Here is a 24,816-nt window from a genome sequence, read left to right on the forward strand (position 1 = left end):
CTTGTGTTTTCCAGTCTAGCCTGTTGGGGCACCATGCCCTGTCTCCAATGTCCTTGAAAAGTTGAAATTGTATTCTGTATTTTCTCCCTATTGATCAGGATCCTTCTGTAAACTCCTTGCACAAAATGTTCAGTCAAAATAGCCAGGCACCATCCAGTATTTCTGGTCTTAGGGCCAAAGACACCTCTCTTCCTAGAGAGTGTTACCACACATTCTCTGTCCTTATCCAATTTCTGCCTCCTCTTCTTCTACCTCTCTTGTCCCAGGCAAACGGAGACCAATGGGCATGACTTAAAGGCTGCTTGCAAGCTTTTAAGACCTCTAGTCACTATGCAAGCTAGAGGTTTTAAAAGACTAGGAGTAATACAGTACTGTAAGTACTTTTATATAGTGTTTGCGGAAGTATAAATTGATCAATATTTTGAAGAGCATTTCATAGTACAGTATCTCCAACTTTCAATTCACACATGTTTAAATTGACTAGGATGCTTTCCTAAGAAATACTTTTATATGAGAACAGACACTATGTACAAAGTATTGATAGAAGGATCATTTATAATAGACAAACATGAGAAACCAATTAAATTTCCATGAATTCAGGAATTTCAAATTAATATTTATCCACTCCAATTACAAAATACTATGGAGCCATTATAAAGAATAAAGCAGAGATTCCAGCTTCTCTACTTCACGTGGTCACAGCCCCCAGCCTCCTCAACATAATGGCGTCCTCTGAGGTGGTGGTCCTTGGTCCAAAGCTCTGGGCGGGGGGCGGGGAAACAAAAGCAGTCTATGAGTTGGGAAAGTTTTCCTGCGTCCAAGGACCAGATTACAGCAGGGAATGCAGCTAGAAAGAACCACCTGGAGGGCAAAGCTGCAATTTCCAATTGTGTTTTTCAGTTGTTACTGGATGCAGGTATCAAAACTGCTTTCAGCAAGACATGGGGGGAAACGGCTTTCATTGCCCCCCAGTGTGAAATGATTACCCTTGAGTGGGTCTGTAGAAGAATAGCAACTTGTTCTTTTCTCAAAAGGAACCCTGGCGTCAAGGAAGGCTACAAGCTTTACCCACCCAAAGTGGAGCTGTTTTGCAAGGATGATGCCAATAATGACACACAGTGGTCTGAGGAGCAGCTAATTGTTGCCAAATTTTACTTTGCTGGACTTGAGATAGGTCAAACCAAAGTGAATATCATGAATCACGCCACACAGGCCATTTTTGAAATACTGGAAAAGTCTTGTTTGCCCCAAGACTGTATATTGGTTGACGTAAGATTGAATTTGGTGTTGATGTAACCACCAAAGAAATTATTCTTGCTGATGTTATTGATAATGATTCCTGGAGACTCTGACCATCCAGAGATCGAAGCCAACAGAAGGACAAACTGTCCTATCGTGACCTCAGAGAAGTAACTCCTGAAGGGCTGAAGATGGTCAAGAAAAATGTTGAGTGGGTTGCAGAAAGAGTAGAGCTGCTTCTGAAATCACAAAGTCAGCGCAGGCTTATAATATTGATGGGCTCGACCTCTGATCTCCGTCAGTGCGAAAAAAATCAAGGAGGCTTGTGGAAATTTTGGCATCCCATGTGAACTCCGAGTAACATCTGCCCATAAGGGCCCAGATGAAACTCTGGGAATTAAAGCTAGTGTGAAGGGGGTGGCATTTCTACTGTCTTTGTGGCAGTAGTGGGCAGGAGCAGTGGTTTGGGACCAGTGCTTTCTGGTAACGCTGTGTATCCAGTGATCAGCTGTCCTCCGCTCACACCAGACTGGGGAGCTCAGGACGTGTGATCTTCTCTTTGGCCACCCAGGGGTCTCGGCTGTTCAACTACTTTCTCCAGAAGCATCAGCTCAGTTTGCTGCTCAGATCTTTGTCTCGAACAATCATTTGGTATGGGCCAAACTGTGAGGAAGCATCTTAAATACGTGGATTTCCTTGAAGCAGGTTGACAAGAAAATCAGAGAATGCAGTTTATGAGAATACCGTAGTGTTTATTATGAGAAAACTTCAAGTTCCTAATTTAGCTCCAGGGAAAAATCATCTAAGTTAGAGAAAAATGAAATGTATTGAACAAATAGTTCTCCGGGGGGGTGGGGGGGGGGGGAGAATAAAGCAGGCTTTTTCATACTCTTGGAAGTTCTGCAAACATATTGTTGAAAAAATTAAAAGCACATTTTAAATCTTCTACCTTATTGCCATCAATTGGAATCTGACCAATAGTGACCCTCTACGAGATAGTAGAACTACCCGAAAGGCTTTCCAAGGCTGTAATCATTAGAGATTGCAGAGTCTAAGAAAAGACATTAGACTGTGTGGATGATAGCAAACTATGGATACCATTGAAAAGAAAGATAGTTTCAGAATACTTCCTCATGATCATGTGGACTCTGTACATGATCTAAGAGATAATCATTCAAATAGAACAAAGGAAGACTGCAAGGTTTGTAATCAGGAAAAATGTTCCTCACGGTTGGATCCACTCAACAAACTGTGTGTTGAGCAAATAATCAGAGAAATTGAATTACATGAAGAAATTGGTAGCAGGGAACTTCCAAAAGTTCAGGCAGGATTCAGAAGAAAATGTGGAACAAAGGATATCATTGCTGATGTCGAATGGATCTTGACTCAAAGCAGAGAATACCAGAAAGATGTTTACTTGTGTCTCATTGACTAAGCAAAGGCATTAAACTGTGTGGACTATAATAAACTGTGGATAACCTTGAGAAGAATGGGAATTCCAGACCACTGCATTGTGCTCCTTCAGCACTTATACGTAGATCAAGATGCAGCTGTGTGAACAGAATAAGGAAACGCTGCATGGCTTGAAATCAGGAAAGGTGTGTGTCAGGACTATATCATCTCACTAGACTTGTTTAGTTAGATGCTGGGCAAATCATCAGGGAAGCTGGATTATATGAAGATGAATGTGGCAACAGGATTGGAGGAAGGCTTATTATGCAAATGACACAATCTTGCTTGCTGAAAGTGAGGAGGAATTGAAGCACTTGCTGATGAAAATCAAGGATTGTCGTCTTCAGTATGGATTACAACTCAATGTAAGGGAGACTCCAATCCTCACAACTTGGCCAATAGGGACCATCATGATAAATGGAGGAAAAGGTTGAAGCGGTCAATGATTTTGTCTTACTTGTATCCACAATCAATTTTCGTGGAAGTAGCAGTCAAGAGATAAAAAGATGTATTGCATTAGGTAATTCTGCTGCACAAGACCACTTCAGAGTATTGAAAAGCAAGGATGTTACTTTAGGGACTCAGGTGTGCCTGGCCCAAGCCATGGTATTCTCCATTGCATCATATGCATGTGAAAGCTAGACATTGGATAAGGAAGACCATAGAATAATAGATGCATTTGAATTGTGGTGCTGGAGAAGAATATTGAAAGTACCATGGACTGCTAAAAGGACAAACAGATCTATATTGGAAGAAGTAGGCCAGAGCGCTCCCTAGAGGCAAGGATGGGAAGAGTTCATCTTACATACGTTGGACATATTATCAGGAGAGACCAGTCCCTGGAGAAGGCCATCACGGTTGGTAAAGTGGAGGCGTGGTGAAAAAGAAGAAGGCCCTCCATGAGATAGATTGACACGGTGGCTGCATCAACAGGCGCAGGCATAGAGTAGTTGTAAGTATAGTGCAGGACCCTGCAGTGTTTTGGTCTGAGCTGACTTGATGGCACCTAACAACAACGACATGGACTGCCAAAAAAATGAACACATCTGTCTGGGAAGAAGTACAGCCAGAATGCTCCGTAGAAGGGAGAAAGTGTCTCCTACTTTGGACATATTGTCAGGAGAGACCATCCTCTGGAAAGAACGATAGACGTGGCAATGTAGAAGGACAGTGAAAAAGGAAGACCCTAGACGAGATGGATGGATACAATGGCTGCAATCGTGTCTCTAAGAGAACAACAATCATGAAGATCGTTCATGATCAGGTACCTGTTGTGCACAGGAGTGCTATGAGTTGGAGCCAATGCAACAGCACCTAACAACAGCAGCAATCTTGACCGAAGCAGATTGCCATGTCTTTCTTCCACCGAGCAGCTGGTCGGTTCAAACCACTGACCTTCCCATTAGCAACCAAGCCCTTAACCACTGAGCCACAGGGGCTCCTCAGAAAAGCACTCTGGGAAACAAAAATCTGAGTACGGATCCATTCATGTAAATTTTTGGTTTATTGAATGAATGAATCTATGACTTGAAAACATGCCCTAAGGCACTGAAATAGCTGGTGCGTTGATCCGTTTTGAATGAAATGCTACATTACAAATGAAGAGGAGAAGTATGATGAGACAGAGTTGGCATGACATGCACCAAACTCAGCGGTCACTATTGCAAGTGTGAAGGGCGCTTACGTGCTGTATTCTAAGGAAATGATAAAACAAGCCACTGCCTTGGAGTCACTTCCCACTCATGGCAACCAACGTGGACAAAGAGAACAAGCAGATCGCTCAGCCTTTATTCATTCTGCCACACAGCAGGGTGTGTTCCAATGGCCAGGCTTTAAGTTAGTAGAGCACAGTTTATACCACCCAGGAACCTGCTTTATGCTACATATAAACTCACTGCTATTATATCAATTTTGGCTCAAAGTGACCCAGTAAGACAGGCTAGAACTGCTCCTGTGGGTTTGCCGAATTATACATCTTTACAGTATTAGAAACCCTAATGTTTCTCCCATAGAGCGTCTGGTTGTTTCAAACTGATGAGCTGGTGGCTAACCAGTCATCTACCAGGATTCCTTTTTAGTCTATATGGTCCTGTATAATTCAAAATTTTATTATAAAATTCATTTTATATATAATTTAAATATAAAAGTACATATATCTGTCTCTATGTGGCCTCGAAATAACCCAAAAGGTTGTTACAGCATTGTTTAAAGAATTCAAACTTGATACTTCTATGCCATGCTGCTGAAATGTTATTAATAACTGATTAGAGACATGAAGAGCATCACACATTGACTCTTGGGAGATAAAGGCATTCAAATTGGTTCTTAATAATGGATAGCCTTTTTTTTTTTCCTTTTCTTCTTTTTTTTAGTCATTTTTATTAGGGGCTTATACAACTCTTATCATAATCCATACATACATCAATTGTGTGAAGTACATTTGTACATTCATTGCCTTCATCATTCTCAAAACATTTACTCTCCACTTAAGCCCCTGGCATCAGGTCCTCATTTTTTCCCCTCCCTCCACACTCCCCCCTCCCTCATGAATCCTTGATAATTTATAAATTATTATTTTGTCATATCTTGCCCTGTCTGATGTCTCCCTTCACCCACTTTTCTGTTGTCCATCCCCCAGGGAGAAGGTCACATGTAGATCCTTGTAATTGGTTCCCCCTTTCCAACCCACTCTCCCTCTACACTCCCAGTATCACCACTCACACCACTGGTCCTGAAGGGATCATCCGCCCTGGATTCCCTGTGTTTCCAGTTCCTATCTGTACCAGTGTACATCCTCTGGTCTAGCCAGACTTGCAAGGTAGAATTGGGATCATGATAGTGGGGTGGGGGAGGAAGCTTTTATCATTGTGTGCTCACCTCCATGATACGATTGCTGAAGACAAATGGGTGCATCAGCAAATGTGGCGAAGAAAGCTGATGGTGCCCAGCTATCAAAAGATATAGTGTCTGGGGTCTTAAAGGCTTGAAGGTAAACAAGCTGCCATCTAGCTCAGAAGCAAAAAAGCCCACATGGAAGTACCCCAGTCTCTGCGATCACGAGGTGTCGAAGGGATCAGGTATCAAGCATCATCAGAGCAAAAAATCTTATCATAGTGAATGAGCGGGGGAGTATAGAGTGGAGACCCAAAGCCCATTTGTAGGCCACTGGAGATCCCCTTACAGAAGGGTCTCAGGGAGGAAACGAGCCAGTCAGGGTGCGATGTAGCAACGATGAAAAATACAACTTTCCTCTAGTTCCTAATGGATAGCCTTTTTCATTCAATAATTAAAATTAATTACAGCTAATCTTTTCTTTCTTACCTGGACTAGTGTTCAGATCACACACTTAGGCTATAAAGTGGAGCCAAGCTTTATGTCCTGCTCTGATTTATCAGTACCAGGAGGATGGTGTGATGGAAGCCATCAAGCACTTCAACTGGTTAAGGATGAATGGAGATGATGATGCCTCACCCCTGACCCCTCAATAGATTATTTTTCAGAGCCTCTTTGGGCTAAATATAAAATGATTTAAGAAAAGTAAATAATCCCCAAGGATTAGTGCAGATAACCAGAAGTGCTCGTGTTGACAAGGCTCATGGAGCCTGCCTGTCTTTGCTATTGACCCTTCTACTTATTGACATCGAGGACAGACAAGATCTATCTATACTGCCATGCAATTTTACCATGCTGAGCGAGCAATGTCTCAATTTCCTCCATAGTCTCTGGCTCCTCACTGCTCCTCATGAAAATCCTTTTGCAGAAGTAATGATCTCCCTATTAAATTGTGGTTGAATCATTTGTGCTCAATCGAGGGTGCACTTGGTTCAGGCAATCCATTCTCCAGCAGTGTGAACACTAACACAGAAGCCCAAGGCACCCAGTGCGCATGCCGCATGCTGCTTTCCCGGGGAAGGACACTGAAACACTCTCTGCGAGCTCATTTTCCTCTTGATCTGTCATCTGAATCCTCGATGGGCAGCTTGTCTGTCACTACTCAATTGTTCAGAACAAAATACTTTCTCCCACACCGGACTGTCAGCATTGATAAACACAGACACCACCCACCTAGCCAGTTACAGCTGAAATGTTACAAATGTTCGCAACCAGGACAACAGCTTCATAACAACAACAAAAAGTTGCTGGTGGGGGTAAGGGGGGAGGCGGAGGTGAGGGACTTCCCTTTGCCTTACAAAACATATAAACACCTTTGCTAAGCCTTTACTCAAATGTCATTTGTTTAGTATCGATGTGCATTTTTCAGTCCAAAACCATTAAGAGATGTATTTTTCTCTTTAACGAAAAGAAAGGTTTTAGACTCTTTTGAATGATAATTTTTAAGTAAGCTAAATTCTCCTAATTTCAGATAACTAGGGCTTTGTTAGCACCATGCTCGTGTGACTGTGCACAGCCTTCATCGCACGAAGGTGATACGTCAGCTGCCGGGCCATTTAAACGAAAGGAGGCCTTTTCTGAGGTTGTCTGCCTTACATCACCACGCGCTCTGATGTGTGCAGCAGCATCCATTGAACGAAGACAGCGCCTGGTAATAACTGTTAATTAGGGGAAATTATAGAAAATAAACAACATAATAGCCCCCAATACATTAGTGCAGATGTAGTAACTATAAAAAGGATAATCAAATCACCCTCTGAGGTATTCAGTTGATTTTCATATTTGCACCAGTGTTAAAGTGAGGATAAAATGAAACTACCATTTTCCTGAGAGGAGGTTTGGCTGGCAAAAATAAACTTGCTGTGGTTTAATTTGGAGTTTTATAGCTTATTCAAAATGTTCTTTTTGAATTCTATGACCCTGAAGGTAGTATAGCTAGAGGGAAATTCAACTGCTTATCAACCCCATCAGGCCATAGACATGTCTTTCCTGATGTCTGCTCTGCCCTCAGTGCTCAGCTGAGCTCTGCCTCTCAGGTTTGAAGATGGATGTGGCAGTTCTACACACCCCACCAGCTTCTATATTTCTAGAAACTGTCCCAGAAATACCTCAGGAATTTCCATATCACATTGATCGATGCCCATTCCTAAATCAATCTCTGGCAAAGGGAATAGGATTTACACAGTTGGTTTAAGGAAATGTGTAGCTGTACAGTTGAGGGTGATTACCCAAATACAATCCTGGCTCTGCTTGAAAAGAAAAGAAAAAAAAAGTTTGGGTTTGGTAAAAGTTTATCAGATTAAATTAGACCATATCTGCTACTCCCTGCATTTACTGCTTATTATATGCATTCCCAACTTCCCACTAGAATATAAACTCCCAGATAATGAGCACTATCTGATATTCGTATCTTAATCATATTCAGTATAGTAGCCCTGATGCTGTAATGGCTAAGCTGTCTTCTGCCTAAGGAAAAGTTTGGGGAATCAAAAAACATTAGTCAATTTCTGGGGAAAAGCCCTGATGTTCTTCTTCCTTAAAGATTGCAGCCTAGACAACCCCAGGAGACTGCTGTCACATGGGGTTGCTCAGAGTACAAAGACTTTACTGCACCTCAGAGAAAACAACATGATGTCACACGGTCAGTAAATATGTTCAATGAATGAACGTAGGAATAAATGCTAAATCCAAAAGAATATATGTAAATTTACTATAAAATTAACAACAATTAAGTCTTAAAAATCTCCTGGAATCAATTTGATTCTGACTCATGAGGACGCTGTAGAACCCTAGTAGAAATACCCACTAGAGGTTTTGAGGTTGTAAATTATTTAAATCACCAGATACATAAAATTATAAGTAGAAGACCCAGTTATAATCAATGCCTTATTAAAAAAGCCCTCTCCTGTCAGAAATAGGTTTGATAATGCAATGTACACTCAATTAGAATCATCCTGCCTTTTCTTCACCTTTAGTGAGTATAGCATACGCTTGTCAGAATTCCTGTGTGCTTACAGGGCACAAACCTGTAATAGTACTGCAAACAGAAAAGTGGTCCTTAACATTTCTTCTATTGAAGTAACTTGATAGGTTTCCCCAAACTTGTCAACAATCATAGAAATTCAAGTGATATCACATATTTTAAAAGCTATAAACATGACAGAAATGTGTCTAAACTACTCATAATTAGACACATGTTTTTATCCACCATACTAGAGAAAAACGTAATTCCCTTTCTACTGCACTTATAGAAAATGATATCTTAAAGTTATTGCCAAGTAAACAGGTAAGCAGAATATTCACCCCAAAATGTAGTACATAAAGACATGATGGATACATGCCACACAATTACTGTAACAAAAGATGTGTACTTTTCTATGTTAAATACACTTTTTGAAATTTGTCACCATTTTATTTTGGTACACCTTTTTCCCATTCTAAATACCTTTCTTAAGCTTCAGGCATAATAAACCTAGATTTACCCTCTGCACAAGATGAAATATTAGTGTCATAACTTAAGTATTCTGATAGCAGAAGGCATTTCCTATCTCCCACACACCTCCATCCAGTGACAGTTCTTTGCTCTGACCTTGGATTGTGCCAACCACGGCTACCCCATGTAAATGATCCACTCCATTTTTAATGAAATAAACATATGCCAGGTACTTACTCTTGGTATGTAAGCACTCAACTGGGAAGTAGGGGACGGTCTCTGCTCTAATGTGGCAGCAATCTAAATAAGAATAATAACTAAGTTTCATTTTGACTTATTAAACGCTTACTAGAGAGTTTTAAGAAGTGTTGGTGGAATAGTCTATTATGTCTTGGGCTGCTAACTTCACAGGGCACTAGTTTGAAACCATGAGCCACTCTGAGAGAAAAAGATGAAGCTTTCTGCCCTATTGGAGATTTACAGCCATAGAAACCCACAGGGGGCAGTTCCACTCTGCTCTGTGAGGTTGTTATGCATCGGAATTGAGTTGATGGCAGGGAGTCAGTTTGTTTCTTAAGCTTAAAATCTTTGCAAATGTTTACCTTTTAAATTGTATTTATAACAAGCTATTGGATAAGTTAATGTGTCAAGCACATCATAAAAAATGTAGCAAATGTCATTGAAAAATCTCTATTGTGTTAAATGGAAACCTACTTTGCTGTATAAATTTTCACCAAAAACACAACAAATTACTATTAAAAAAAATGTTTAACCCCATCAGCTGAATGAGCTAGTTTATGCTACTTGAACATGTAAGCCCAAAGCCTCAGTGGCTTAGCACAGTAAAGGTCTATTTCCTTTTATGTTTTCCCCAACAGTTTGATTGCCACATAATTTACATATCATACAGTTCAAATGTTCAATCATCCAATCATATCAAGGAGAATTGTACAGTCACTACTACATCAATCTTAGAGCATTCTCCACATGTGCACACGCGCGCACACACACACACACACACACACACACACACACCATGGTTAAATCACCTTTAAAATGAGTTGTGTAATCATTATTTCTAGCTCACATTTCGTATCCTTGAGGATTAGCTAGGAACTAGCCTCTACGTGGTTGTCACATAGAGACTTAGTATGATGGAATATACACCATCTGGCATATCAAGAGTCACCATAGCTAAAGGAAAGGAAATGCCACACTCAATCTTAAATGCTATCAGTAGAAGTTAACCATGTCTAGCTTTAAAGAAGAAAGCAATAACAATCCCTCTTCTTATCTATAAGGAGAGAAACATTTGTAAACAGGCCATAAGAATTCACAAGGGTACTTTTTTTAATGATTTTTTAAAAAAATCATTTTGTTGGGGCTCATACAACTCTGAAGACAATCCATACACACATCAATTGTGTCAAGCACATTTGTACATTCATTGCCCTCATCATTCTCAAAACATTTGCTCTCCACTTAAGTCCCCAGCATTAGGTCCTCATTTTTCCCCTCCCTCCCGCTCCCTCCTCCCTCATGAACCCTTGATAATTTATAAATTATTATTTTGTCATGTCTTACACTGTCCAATGTCTCCCTTTACTCACTTTTCTGTTTTCCGTCCCTCAGAGAGGAGGTTATATATAGATCCTTATAATAGGTTCCCCCTTTCTTCCCTCCACCCATCCCAGTATTGCCACTCACACCACTGGTCCTGAAGGGATCATCCATCCTGGATTCCCTGTGTTTCCAGTTCCTATCTGTACCAATGTACATCCTCTGGTCTAGCCGGATTTGTAAGGTAGAATTGGAATCATAATAGTGGGGGGAGGAAGCATTTAAGAATTAGAGGAAAGTTGTATGTTTCATCATTGCTACCCTGCACCCTGACTGGCTCATCTCCTCCCCACAACCCTTCTGTAAGGGGATGTCCGGGTGCCCGCAGATGGGCTTTGGGTCTCCACTCTGCACTCACCCTCATTTATAATTATATGATTTTTGTTCCTTGATGCCTGATACCTGGGCCCTTCTACACCTCGTAGTCACACAGAGTGGTGTGCTTCTTCCATGTGGGCTTTGTTGCTTCTGAGCTAGTTGGCTACTTGTTTACCTTCAAGCCTTTAAGACCCCATACGCTAAATCTTTTAATAACCGGGCACCATCAGCTTTCTTCACCACATTCGCTTATGCACACATTTGTCTTCAGCAATCGTGTTGGGAAGGTGTGCACCATGGAATGCTAATTTAATAGAATAAAGTGTTCTTGCACTGAGGAAGTGCTTGAGTGAAAGCCCAATGTTCATCTGCTGCCTTACTACTAAACCTATAAATATATGGACGTAGATCTATTTCCCCATCATCCTATATAAATATATTTACATATGTACATGCCTGTATTTAGACCTCTATAAATGCCCTGTGCCTCCTAGTTCTTCCCTCTATTTCCCCTAAGGGTACGTTTATCACCAGTTTACATATGAGACCACTGAAGCATGGGGAAAATTAAATAACCAAAACCAAAAACATAAACTCCCTGCTATCAAGTCAAGGAAGAAACTTGCTAGGTTTTCCCAAATTTGTCACAGTCATAGAAATTCATGCAACACCATCTGTTTAAAAGTTATAAATATGAAAGAAATGTATCTAAACTATTCATAATTAGACAAGTTTTCATAAACCATGCTAGAGGAAAAAGCTAAATTTTCTTTCTTCTATTATAGAAAAATGAAATTATAAGGCTGTTGTCAAGTAAACAAATAAGTAAAGCGTATACACTCCAAATGTAGTAAATAACCAAAGGTCACACAAATAATAAATGTAAACCTAAAATTCAAATCCAGGGTCCAGAGTCCACTTGATGAACCGCTATGCTGCTATCTCCTTTGATGTGAATTCTCTGGTAAACCCAAAGGCCCAAATCAGCAAAAGGCATTACCTAAGGTATGCTTGACCCCAGCCATGGTATTTTCAAATGCTCATGTGCATGTGAACGTTGGACATTTAATAAAGAAGACCAGAGAATAGTCGATGAATTTGAATTATGATGCTGGAGAATAGTGAAAATACTATGGACTACCAAAACAACAAACAAATCTGTCTTGGAAGAAGTACAGCCAGAATACTCCTTAGAGGCAAGGATGGCGAGACTTCATCTCAGGTACTTTGGAAATGTGATCAGAAAATACAAAGGACATCATGCTTGGTAGAGGGGCAGCAAAAAAAAAAAAAAAAGAGGAAGACGCTCAACAAAATGGATTGACACAGTGGCTCAAACATAGCAATCACTGCAAGGACGGGGCAGGACTTGGCAGTGCTTCTTTATACATCAGGTTGCTATGAGTCGACAACACTTAACAAGCATGATATTCTTGCTAAGAAGCTGTAAGAAAGTAGCACGGGCAACAACCATGCATTTCCTGGTTTGATGAGTAATATAGCATAAGCCATAAACCCTAAATATTTCTTAGGCACACTCCAAACTAATAAATGAATACAGCTAAGCATTGAATCATATGTTTGACACACCGTTTCCTGGAGAAAGATAAGAGAGACACTCCCCTTAAATGTATGAAGGAAGACCTTATCTGGAGATAAAGAAGCCATATAGTCTACATCATTCAACTGGAATGACTTATGGCAAAGAAGTACACTAACTTTTCTAATGTTCCCACTTCCCTCCCTTCCTTTCTTCCCTCCCTTCCTTTGCTCTCTTCCCATGCTTCCCGTTTCACAAACATTTATTGCATTCCTGGCAGGTGGCAGATATTAGGAATTGGAAAGATTAACGGGAATAAGACTCATCCCCAACCTACAAGGAATTCACAATCGCTTCCTTGAGTAAAATGCTTACACACAATGGAAAGTTTCAGTGAGACACACTGAAAGAATCTGAACTACAAACTCGACATACGTATATGCCTGGTTTTATAGGAACAGGAGCCAGCTGTAATTTGCCAGGATGTGTTTATTACAGCTCTCAGCCTGTGAATTTATTTACATCCTCTCTAATGCATAAGACCTTTCGGTTTCGTTCACTGATATGTTTACGGCTGACATGCATTATCTTTCCTGGCTTTTGTGCCCACATTTGTTTACAAGTGACACATGGTGCTATCACTTTATGCCTAGCTAAGGTTTCAAGTGTTTTCACTGAAATCTCTCAGAATTATCGTAAAAAGATGCATTTATAACCATCGGGGAACACTGGCTCCTGCCTTCTATGTGCTTCGGCATCTGTTAGTAAACATCTCACTACCTCCACTGGCCTTAGGGTATACATTGTTTACCTGTGGCACAGCAAAAAACATCTCCCCGCTTTCGTGAGGAAAACTCCGTGTCTGGCTCTCCTGCTCCTTGGAGTTGTTTACAACCATCTGGCGCGAGTCTTCCTTGTGTTTCGCCTGCAGTGATGTGTGTGTCAGGTGTTTTGTCTCCTGTGGTGCATGAAGAGGACAAAGGAAAGTCCTTCTCCTGCAATCTCTCTCTTGCTCATAAAACTTACTTTTCCAAACGTTAATTACTGGCATTGCATCCTATCTCCATGTTTAGTGTCAGAGGTTTTCTTGAGCTTTTCCAAGCACATCTTTTTTAAGTGCTTTATCTATTGTAGGCTGCCAGAGACCCTTCCCCTAAAAGAACAACTGAAGAGAATGTGTGCTGTGTTAGGGCAACTAAAAAAAAGAATAAGAGTACCTCACTGCCATCCCGTCACTTCTGACTCGCAGGGAGCCTAAAGGGTAGGCTATAACTGCCCCCGTGGGTTTCCAAGACTGTAAGTCTTTAGGAGTAGAAAGCTGTGCCTTTGTCCTACCGAGCGGGTGGTAGTTTAGAACTGCTGATATTGAAGTTCTCAGCCTAACATGTAACCACTTCTCCACCAGGGCTCCATCACAGCAACAAGCCAGTGCCTGTCTGATCTCAAGCTGTCATGTACATAAGACATTTTATTGTACATGATGTTGATAATGATACATTCAGAAGAGTTCTGGCATTTATAAGAAGTTCATATTGAAACTATTGTTTTAAGTGATCAGAAATTGTGACATAATGAAATGTAATAAGCATGGTCCCTATTTCAAACTTAGACTCTGCAGAACTGCGAGAAGGGACCCTAAGTTCTTTAACTAAATTTTTCATTCTGGGCATGAGGTACACATTTTTACATCTCTAATAGCTGATGATGATCAATGAGACATAAACTTCTTAGAATCATTAATTATTTTAATATTATGGAAAATTTAAGAATAAAATACAATACCAAAAAAGAAATACCTAGTTCTGTAATAATGCTGTGTGACCAGTAACCTCTCAAAAATTAAATTAAAAGTCTTGGGGATTGGCAATAGCACACACTTCTTTCTCATTGACGGTCTGCCTGTCACCTGTGGCAGAGCCATCCTTAAAATGTTCACGGGGCTCTGCTTTCATGCCAAATTCTCAGCCTGACGTGTTCTACTGCCATGGGATGGGAGCACCAGAGTAATCATAAACCAGTGCAAGCACCGTGAAGTCTGTGGGTGCTGTACCGGATATTGGACCCACACAGACCTTCTTTAGCCAACCAAGTCATGTGCCAAGTTCAAAGCCATTGAAGGAGGACATTATGCTTCACTCCCAAAGAACAATGGCAAGACTTCTAGACGAATGGTGCCCTCCTCCATGAAAATCAATTGCAACTTTCAGTCTCCCCCATAAGGAGCCCTGGTGTCATCATGGGGTAGTCCTTGGGGCAGTAATTTGAATCTAGCAGTTGCTCCACAGGAGAAAAAGCTTTCCACTCCTGTGCAGACGGACAATCTGGAAGCTCAATGTGGGAGTGATGATACTAGTCCGAGTCAGCTCAATGGCAGTAAGTTCAGTTTGGGCTTGATTCTTTGATATATGATTTTCTGTTTCTGTTGGTCTGTCATGACTTCAAGTTATATAAAAGAAAAGCATGTGGGGGGCACCAAAGTTTAATTAGGATTGATATGAAACTAAGATGATCACCTTTTATAGCTAAAGAAACACGATAATTTAAAGAAAAATAGCAAAACCAATATGTGGTTTTGTCCACTTCTTAATATAAGAAAAATTAATACTTTGTTTTTGAAATAATTTATTTCAGACACAATAGACCCATAATCCCTATCCTAAGGCTTTTTAAATACCTTTGTATTTTTAAATTTTTTATTGTTAATGAAGTCATCCAAATACATAAATTAAACCAATGTTTTAAGTACTGCAAGATAGTTTTACCTTTATTTCTTCAATGTCAGCCTTCTCTTTGAACTTTATTATGTCTTTTATAAAAAGATTTTATGTAATATTTGCATAGCGGAAATGATCAAGACTTTAAATATGGTCATTTGTATGCCGTACCCTCCACAGGCTATAATGTGTGTGCATTGCTTGGCTACCACTTCAGAGCTCCAATACCAGGAAAATAGAATACCTCAGATATTTAAAATATTTTAAAATCTTTGATCCAATTTCACACAAATTAAACTCACAACAACAGATACATGAAATAAAGGGATTTTGCCAAAAATAATGAGCTCATGAAAATTCGTAGAGTAATAAGTAATGTTGGATTAGAGAAGTTCGTATTAAAGATGGGCTGGGGTGACATGAAATTATTTGGTTTGTCTCCTAGATCCAAAATCTTTGTAACTCCCACCCAGTCACTGGGTTGGTATGGTTGCTAGGTGCATCAGCTCGGTTCTGATGCACAGTGACACTATACACAGCAGAAGGAAATACTGCCCAGCCCTGCACTAACCTCACCGGAGGTGCGAATACCTGAGCTCCTTGGTTGCAGCCACTGGATGGGATCATGCAAACATGGGGCAGAAGCCTCTAACTTGGGGGTTCGTTAGTTTTGCCATTCCTCTAGGTGTAAAAGTGACCATCTCCAAAACAGGAACGGAGTCCTGTGACCATCAAGAAAGAAGAGCCACAGCAGATGTAGCTCATGTAAAAGCCCTATTAGGAGTGGTGAAAGGTATCAAGACCACGAAATAGGGCAAAGAAGCTGGGTTGAGGCAGAAGGCTGCCCATGGAACAAATAGAGTTTGGTGGCTTTGTGCAGGAGTCGGACTGACAGGCCTTTTGAAGGTTTACCAATGCAGCATTGTAACAATTGCCTGGGCAGGGCAGATGTCCAGGGACTGTGCAGCTGAGAGCCTGAGGACCAGAGAGGTGTGCCTGCTGGTACAAATGGGAAGTGGTGCTGTAGACAAAAGGATTGTTTCCTTCGTGGTTCTTTATCCTGATTTGTACTCTGTTAACTTCCCTAATAAACCCCGTAATTGTATCATCTGTGAGTTCTGAGTAGCTCTTTGTGATGGTTTGAACCGAGCAGACTACAGTGCCTTGGAAGGGACCATTGCTGTCAGAATAACATCCAGGAGGATGGAAGGTGGACGCATGTCTGACTCCTGCCTCATGGGAATCATCCTTGAGCAAATGTGGAATTTGATTCTCCTCCCCCCTTATGGAGGTGAGGGAGCTCAGATGTGGCCCCATGCCGTTTTCTTATGGGCCAAATGGTTTGCAATCATTCAAACATCTGTAATGGTCACCTTCTTCAGAAATATTCAAAAACACGGCACAGCCAACCACTGTCTTTCCGGTATAATAGTAAGATGTATGTACACTCACTTTAAAAGCGATGATAGGCTGAAAGAAACTTTGTTTGATTTTGGATAGATGTACAACAAATAATTCCGTTCTGAAGACTAACTTTCAGCCCTTTTGTGTTGTTGTTGTTGTTGTTGCCTTTTCTATGTGGTGGTGGAGTGGAGTGTGGTCGGCAGTTCAAAATCACCAGCAGCTTTCTACTGCTGTAAACAGCTACAGCCTCAGATCCCCACCGATGGTCACTATGAGTCAGCACTGACTTGACCCGATGGCAGGGAGTTTGCTACTTTTGCTTTTCACCAGCTCTGGTCCTGCAGGGGTGTGCGGGTGGAGGAAGAAAGGTCTTTCTCGTGATAACACCAAGTAAAGTGGAAGCCAGCTGGTCTCTCCTGCCAGGCTGCTTAGCAGCTGAGAATCAGGAGCCATGTGGGACTGCATGAACTCCCTTCCTGTTCTTTGTTTCATTAAACCACGTTGTATGTTCATATACTTCAAATCACAAAATAGTTCCTGTGATGTTTTCTTCTCATATATTAAGACCTTTTGTATTTACACAGATCTGTGATCTGTGTTGAATTCATTTTTTTATAATATAGAAGGAGGAGCCCAATTTTATTCCTTACATGTGGATCTTCAGTTGTATCATCACCATTTACAGAAAAGATTATGCTTTGTCTATTAAACTGTCCTCCCAACTTTACTTAAAATTGATTGGCCATAAATATTTGGATTTATTTCTAACTCTCAATTGTCTTTCATTGACATGTGTCCATTCGATCCACACTACATCAACTACTCTAGGGTCGTAGTACGTTTTGAAATCCAGATGTGTGAGTCAATTACCTTTGTTCTTCTTTTTTCAAAATCATTTTGAGTTCCTGGCATTTCAGTGTGGTTTTAAAGTCGAAATGAAAAGTTCATTTTTCCCTTATATCGGTTTGTCTGTTTTTTTTATCTGAATTATAAATAGGATGCCTAATAAGTGGTCTTATAAAATGAGGAATAATCTGAATGCAGTTGAAGGAGATTGCTGGTTTCTGTAACTATAAATGCATTCAGATACAAAAGCATCTCCAGTTTAGGTTTAGTTATATTGTCCTAAGATTCTTCCTTAAGAAAAATATTTGATTTTCATTATCTAATAACCTTGAAGAGCCCTAATGGTGCAGAGATTAACGTGAGCTCCGCTGTTAAGCAACAAGTAGGCAGTTTGAGCCTCAACTGCTGCGGGGGAGAGAGATGCGGCAGGTCTGCTTCTGGAAAGAGTGACAACCTTAGAAGTCCCGCGGAACAGTTCTATCTTGTCCTGTGAGGTCACTATGGGTCAGATTCAGCCGGAGAGCAATGGGGCTTAATAACTCTAATGCCCGGTTTGGTTTTGTCTCCTTACACTAAGATATTCACTCAAGCAATGGTGATGAGTAAGCATCAATGTGGACTTGACAACGTTTGGAAAGATCAAGCTAAATGAGATCCCAAGATGAAAAAAAAAGAACATCCTCTTCTAGAGCCTTCCAACCTGCTTCCTTTGGATGGTTAGCTGTAACACTTATTTTGTAAGCAAAGAGACCACTCCGGTAGAACCACAAAGAACACAATTATAGAAATTTCAGAACTATGGATAAGGTTGCTAGTTTCATGTTTTCCTGACAACTATGGTCTCTCCCTGGAATCTGCGTTTCTTTGGGCATAGAGGTACTGTGTAGAAGCTTCTCCACAGAGGACATGGCCCTAACAATTTAATAGCCTCTCCTCTCCATCCCCACAGGTAGAGAGTTTGCACCCTGAAGCACAGAATCCCTGGTCCTCATCGCTATTCTTGCGTGGAACTTTCTTTACCCTGGAGACTGTTCCGACGGCTAAATTGCTGAAGCAAGTTGCTTTCATCTTCTGTGCTGTACCTGTTCTTAATAGCTGTGTCAAATGTGCCCTTTTGAATATAACTAAGTCCTGTTTTTCCAAGTCTTTCCCAGTCATTGACCGGGAGGTGCATCTAGCAGAATGAATCTTCTGCAGAAAAGCACCATTTAATGAAATTTTCAAGAAATTCTTGTAGGACGCTTCAAAATGAAGTTTTGTTTTCATTTTTTCTGACTCAGGATATTTTATTGTGCAAGTGCCAGAAATGCCATAAATCTCAATAAAGGCCAATTCTCATCCTAAACCAATTGACCTTCCAGTGTTGAATTCTCAGTCAGCGAAGCCAAGCTACTGGAATTCACTGCCGTTTTCTAAATAATTTATGTGATTTACACTACCTGTAAGAAGCACTGGAACATCTCTGTGTGCGACCTGTTTGCCTTTGATTTATAGTGACATCTTTTCGTAGTGGTGGAAAGTTGCTGGAAGAAAACTTTTCTAAAACATTATGTTTTTTCCATTCATACTCAGATCGCTGGGGCTCAGTTATCAGTGACCTCAATTTTCTGCCCTGCTGTTTTTCAAATTAAAAAGATACATATGGGCAGTCTCTTCTTAAAGTCACCCATTGAAAAGTGTTACCCAACAAATCATTACCCTGTGTGTGTTCTCCCATTGCCAATGGTTTCCTGACCTTTAGAATTAAAGAAAGCATTATGAGCATCTATTGTGATATTAAGAGCTGTGCTATTAGTAATGCTCCCTGGGTCAGCCAGAATGTTTGCATTGCAGCTAGGATGGTGACTATGAGAGTGACGTGTGCGGTGGGTAGGTGGCCCCTGTCAAGGCTTCATGATGGCCTGATAATAAAAACATTTTTTTAAGTAAGTGAGGAAAATGCTGTCTGGTTCAGTGAGATAGGCATTTGTCAAGAAGATTGAACACGTATGAAGTGCTCTGCCCTACATAGAACATAAGGAGAAGCAAAGGGCCTGCCAATGTGGGTGCCTTATCATTTAAATTAGGCAGCCAGGGAAATGCTGAAGAGCATCCGTACAACAGGGAGAGGCACATAAAGTGCTGGCAGAAAACTTCAGCTGTCTGGAATCAGCTGTAGCAGTCTGCATTTAAATAAAAACTGTCTTCTTATCAAAAGCCTGGAATAAATATAAAACATTATGTCTAGTCTTCTTCTCAGAGACAATGGTTTCCAGTGTTTAGAGATTATAATTAGGATGAAACCATCATCATAATTACCAGCAAAAGTGATTACATCAAGGCCACGTGAACCTGGTGTGTTTCATTCTTGAACAAGCATTATGGACAGAAAAAGAATTGATGTTGATAAGATTGTGTATGCTGATTGAAGGCCATTGTTTTCTGGAATCTGTGTCTCGGAGGAAGTGCTCAGGCTATGTGAAGAAGAAAAATTAAAAATAACAATTACAAAATGTCTAGCTTAGTGTGCAGTAAACACTCAATACATAGTGGCTGTTATTATCAAGGTGTTATTATCAAGGTCCAGTAAGCTTTGGACCGATAACCTCAAGGTTGGCAATTCGAATCTATAGTTGGAATAGATGGTGTCAATGTGTCTCTTTCATATCCAAGGCTAAGTGCTCTCATAAAAATTTACAACTTCAGACATCCTTTCTAGGGTGGCTGTGAGTCAGAATCAACTCAATGGCAGTGGGTTTACTTTGGAGTTTTGTTATTATTATTATTATCACTATTATAGTTTTGTTCCAGCAGATGAGATTTGTGTTCAGTCAAGTAGACGTTGATTTGCATGAAGTCTATCATCAGATGTAGCAGAAAGAAAGAACTCTTTTGTCGCCAGTGCATTATCCCCATTGTGGCTGCATGCTGGGGTGTCAATTCCAACCTTCCCCAGAGGGTTTCTGGGCTGCTGTCTGTAAAAGAACAGACTGACAAGTCTCGCCTCCTCTCAGAAGGGCTGACCTTTGGATTAGCAGCCAAACCCTTAGCCAATGCACCCCCATTTCTCTGTCAGTTTGTGGTATTGTGCTTGCTGTCCTATGGCTGTTAGGCTGGAATCTCATGTACTAGCATTTCAAATAACAGCAGGGTCCCCCAGGGTGCACACGTGTCAGCAGAGCTTCCAGATTAAGACAGACTAGGAGATAGAAAGAGATGGTCTACTCCTGAGGGATTAACATCTTAAAACCTTATGGATAGCAATGGAGTATTGTCTGATGGCGTGTCAGAAGGACTGCTCATATTAATGCCCTATCGTAGCGATTAAAAAGACATACCAAACAAAATGAACATTGGTTATCCTATAGCAAGCACTGCAATGGTTGTCAGAAAACCTAGTGTTCGATGTTACTCTACCACCCAGTTAGTCTTACTCTCTCTAAGCCACCCTCAGAATAGATGGCATCTATGAGTCTCTTTCATGTATAATATTCTGAGTTCGCTCAAGGGCCAAAATTGCAAGAAAAGAATTATAATATATGACAGTCACTTTTCATCTGTTCTTGGAAGTCACCTCATACTGCCCCAAGCCAGCGCCACATCTTGTTTAAGAGTGCCGTTTCACTGGGTCGTACTGCAGTCTGCAGAAACTGGCATTACCTGGTCTCAGTACTGTGGCTAAACTGGCATTACCTGGTCTCAGTACTGTGGCTATTAATATTTACGAGGCATAAAAACCCACGTAGAACTGAAAATTACACTTTCAGGAACTAGTCTCTAAAACGAGATACCTGTTGTTGTCAGACTAATCTACTGTATGATAGTGCCTTTGACCTTCATGCCAATTCCACGGCAAATGAAGTCACACTTTTTCAAGTGTTTATCCCTGGGCAGTACCATCTGATATGAATAGTATTCCATCAAAATGTACTTTTTTTTCCTGAGGAAGTCTTGCTGTAATACATCATCGGAATGACAGGTAGTATATTATACATTACAATAAAACATCCCCAGAGCAAAGGTACATGTGATGATGAAGTATGCTAATATGTTATTGTCATTATGTTATCAGCATTCAGAGAGTGATTTAGTGAGATACATCATCAGTGAGAGATGATCTGATTTCATATTACTCAAAAAAATGACACCGTCATAGAAAACCACAAGCAGATTCAGTTGATTAATAGGGTTGGTGATATTCTCGCGCCAGAATTCATGTATAGTGGTATATTAAAATGTCCTTTGGAACTGAAAACAAGTTAAAGAAAGATGAGTCCACGAGGTGAGGTTACAAAAGCACTGTCAATTTAAATACTATTACTGTAGACAGAGTAGATAGGTAAGTATGAACCAAATGGCATCTTTTGTCCTTTATGCAAGCATTTGGCAGAGATTTAGTTCTACTTAATTACCTTTAAGAAGCCGGAGAAATTCTTACAAGAAGCTGCCTATCGTAGGGTCACTGGTTATCTTATAAAGCTCCAGTCTACAGGTGACACTGTGTAATGATCTGTGCATTCTGTCCAAAGTCATTATGTCCCAAGCCAACCAGACATAGCACTGAAACTTTGTTGCTGGGTAACAATGGATGGATTCGGGATATAAGCCAGTCACTTTGGTGACAGCATGTTTTACACACAACCATGTATACATTATATATCCAAAAGATGCCTACTGGATTAATGATTTACTTACAGGTTCCTTTATTCTAAACCAAAACATCACAAGTGTGACACAAAATGATTAAATTAGGAGAGCCAATGTCCTAAGATTTTAAAGAGAAAACCTGATTCTCCCAAACACTGCTTGTTCAGGAACAATCTCTCAGCTAAGCGCTCCTGCTTATCCTTCACAGTTGTCCCGCTGAACCCTCTGACGTATTCCAGGTCAGAAGCAGCTGGCGAGGGAAACATAAATAAGTGGTAAGGGAAAATAAGATCAATTTCACGTGTTTGGGACTCTCTTGGTCTGCATTTATGTTCTCTGAACTAACGACATCATTAAAACGAAGACTTTCCCTCAAGGCATATTTTCATATGTTCTTTGGACCACCATTCTAACGGTTACTAAACATCTTTTTCCGGACTATGTCTTAGAAAAGCCTGTTCCTTTTCAAGTTGAGGTACTAGAATTACTTTCTTAATCCCAGTTTTCTAACTTTGAAACTCTGTTGGCAATATCTTACTCTTTAAACACTCCTTTCTTGGAAAAGCTCTTAGGATAAACAGTGCCAGCGCACCCAATTCTACAAGAACCCCATCTCACCCACTGGGCATATGTTCCTTTGCTTTCTTGTCGGTGAAAGAACAGCCAAACCCTAACCCAATAATAATTACAAAAACGTTCACTTAATATGTACACAATCCAGGCATTTTTCATATATTTGATGATTAGAATGTCCAAAACATTCTCTATGTGAAAAAGTATGATTGCCCTGCTTAGGGAGATGTCTAAACCTGTGCAGTGGGGGTGGGGGGGTGGGGGTGAGTTCCATCGAGTCAGTTCAGAGCTATGGCAGTCCTACAGCCCTACGCACACAGAGCAGAACGCCACCCGCCCTGCACCATCCTCGTGTGAGCTCATTGTTACAGCCATTCTGTCAGCCCGTTTAAGCGAGGGTCTTGCACTTTCTCTCAGACTTACTTCCCCAAGCAAGAGAGGTGAACTCACCCAACGTTAGGAGAACCACAAACAGGAAAGTCAAGACGCAAACCCGGGTGCTCGTAGCTTTAGTGTGTAGGTTGTCAAGTACATCACAAATTCATTTTTCCAATATTTCCACAAATACTAAATTTTGTTTTAGAACTACACACTGTTGTTCTAAGAAACTAGCAACTCACCCTTAGGCTTTTCCCAGCATGGATTTAAAGCCAAGGCTTTATGTCTCCCCAAACACCAAGGGCAAATACAAATTCTCCCAGTAATCTCTGAAGAGCCCTCAGTAGACTTCAGATGACATGCGCCATGCCACCCGGATTCCTTTTTCTCCCCAAATGATGTCCCTCTTAGCCTCTTCTATCTCAGTGGTCTGGGGCATGAGCAACAGTTAGCAAAAGCAATGTATTTGTTCCAGTGTTGTCAAATTTCCTTAGCAACTATTGGTATCCTGTGGGACATTTGGAAGTTTAAGATTCTTGCTATCAATTGTTTTTTTTCTATTTGCTCCTTCAGGTCTGCAGCCAAAATTGAGATAGAAAGAGTCCTATTTTAATGTCCTTTCATAAAATAAAAGCCATTTTTTTTGTAAGCTCAAAGGGAGTATATGGCTTCTAGAAGCAAGGGGGTCATCTCAAAATCAGTAGTAAAAACCTTAAAAGATGGATGTGTCCTAGACCTCAAGAAATGTTTCAGGGTCATGAAGGGAGTTTATACTTCAGCTGATTTATGTGTGCAATTTCAATAGGGCGGCCTGTTCTAGGGTGCTTCCAGGGATCCTCTGGTTAGATGGTGATGAAGCTGATATCAACCTGTCAGTGTTCAACTTGGCCTGAAGGTGTGTTATCAATTTCCAGAGTATCTAATATACTCAACTACTCGACAGGATGGGGGGCCCTCTGCATCCCAGCCATCATTCTAATGTCAATCTATCCCAGATGTTGGGGGCTGTCAGCCTCCTTCTGCAAACTACCTCTAGTAAAGCTTCCCAACACCAACCGCCATAATTTGTTATTAGTATCCTCAACTCTTTTATGCTGCTTTAGTTTTAGTTTTACCTTCTTGTTAAACTTGAATGATTTTTTCAGGAAAACATTAAAAATATATTTATTTGATTCATCGATTTACTTATGAAGAAGTAGTGATGGTCTAAGCAGAGACAGGGTTTGATAACCAGAAGGCTCCTTCACAAGGTAAGTCGACATATATGTATAAATCCATTTATGAATTCCTCCCTCTTATAGGACACTCCTTCCACCAATCTTGTGCTTCTAAACTTTGAGAGAGGAAATTCAAACATAATAATGTTTATATGTAACATTCTTCACATTTACTCACAATACTTTATTGGATTTTGACAATAAGGTGAATGTCTTATATATTCAAAAGAGCACTGCTTTGAAATCAAGAGACCTGCTTCTAAATATCACTACCATGCCGACTGATTGTGACCCATTTCCAGACAGGGTAGAACTGCCTTGGTGGGTTTCTGAGCCTGTGACTCTTGGCCAGATTAGAAAGCCTCATAATGACTATGTTACCTCAGAACATTTTTCTACCCTTACTTCCTCTCCATTTCTTTGTCTGAAAAAATGGTAATACCACAATCAAATTAAAGAACCTATATCTTTTTTTAATCAATTTATTGGGGCTCATATATTTCATCACAATACATAGATCAATTGTGTAAAGCACATCTATACATTTGTTGCCCTCATCATTCC

At 40.5% G+C, this 24,816-nt stretch overlaps 1 protein-coding gene and 1 pseudogene across 1 annotated transcript in view; both read left to right on the top strand.

The window, feature by feature from the left end:
- EPHA6 (EPH receptor A6) overlaps positions 1-24,816 on the top strand; it is a 1,133,516-nt gene that overhangs the window by 1,028,617 nt on the left and 80,083 nt on the right. The window lies entirely within an intron of this gene.
- Positions 723-1,977, top strand: LOC101638916 (annotated as a pseudogene).

Source organism: Echinops telfairi, unplaced genomic scaffold (genome assembly GCF_000313985.2).
Source record: "Echinops telfairi isolate 266 unplaced genomic scaffold, ASM31398v2 ScPeMD7_6;HRSCAF=24_1, whole genome shotgun sequence".
Lineage (NCBI taxonomy): Eukaryota > Metazoa > Chordata > Mammalia > Afrosoricida > Tenrecidae > Echinops > Echinops telfairi.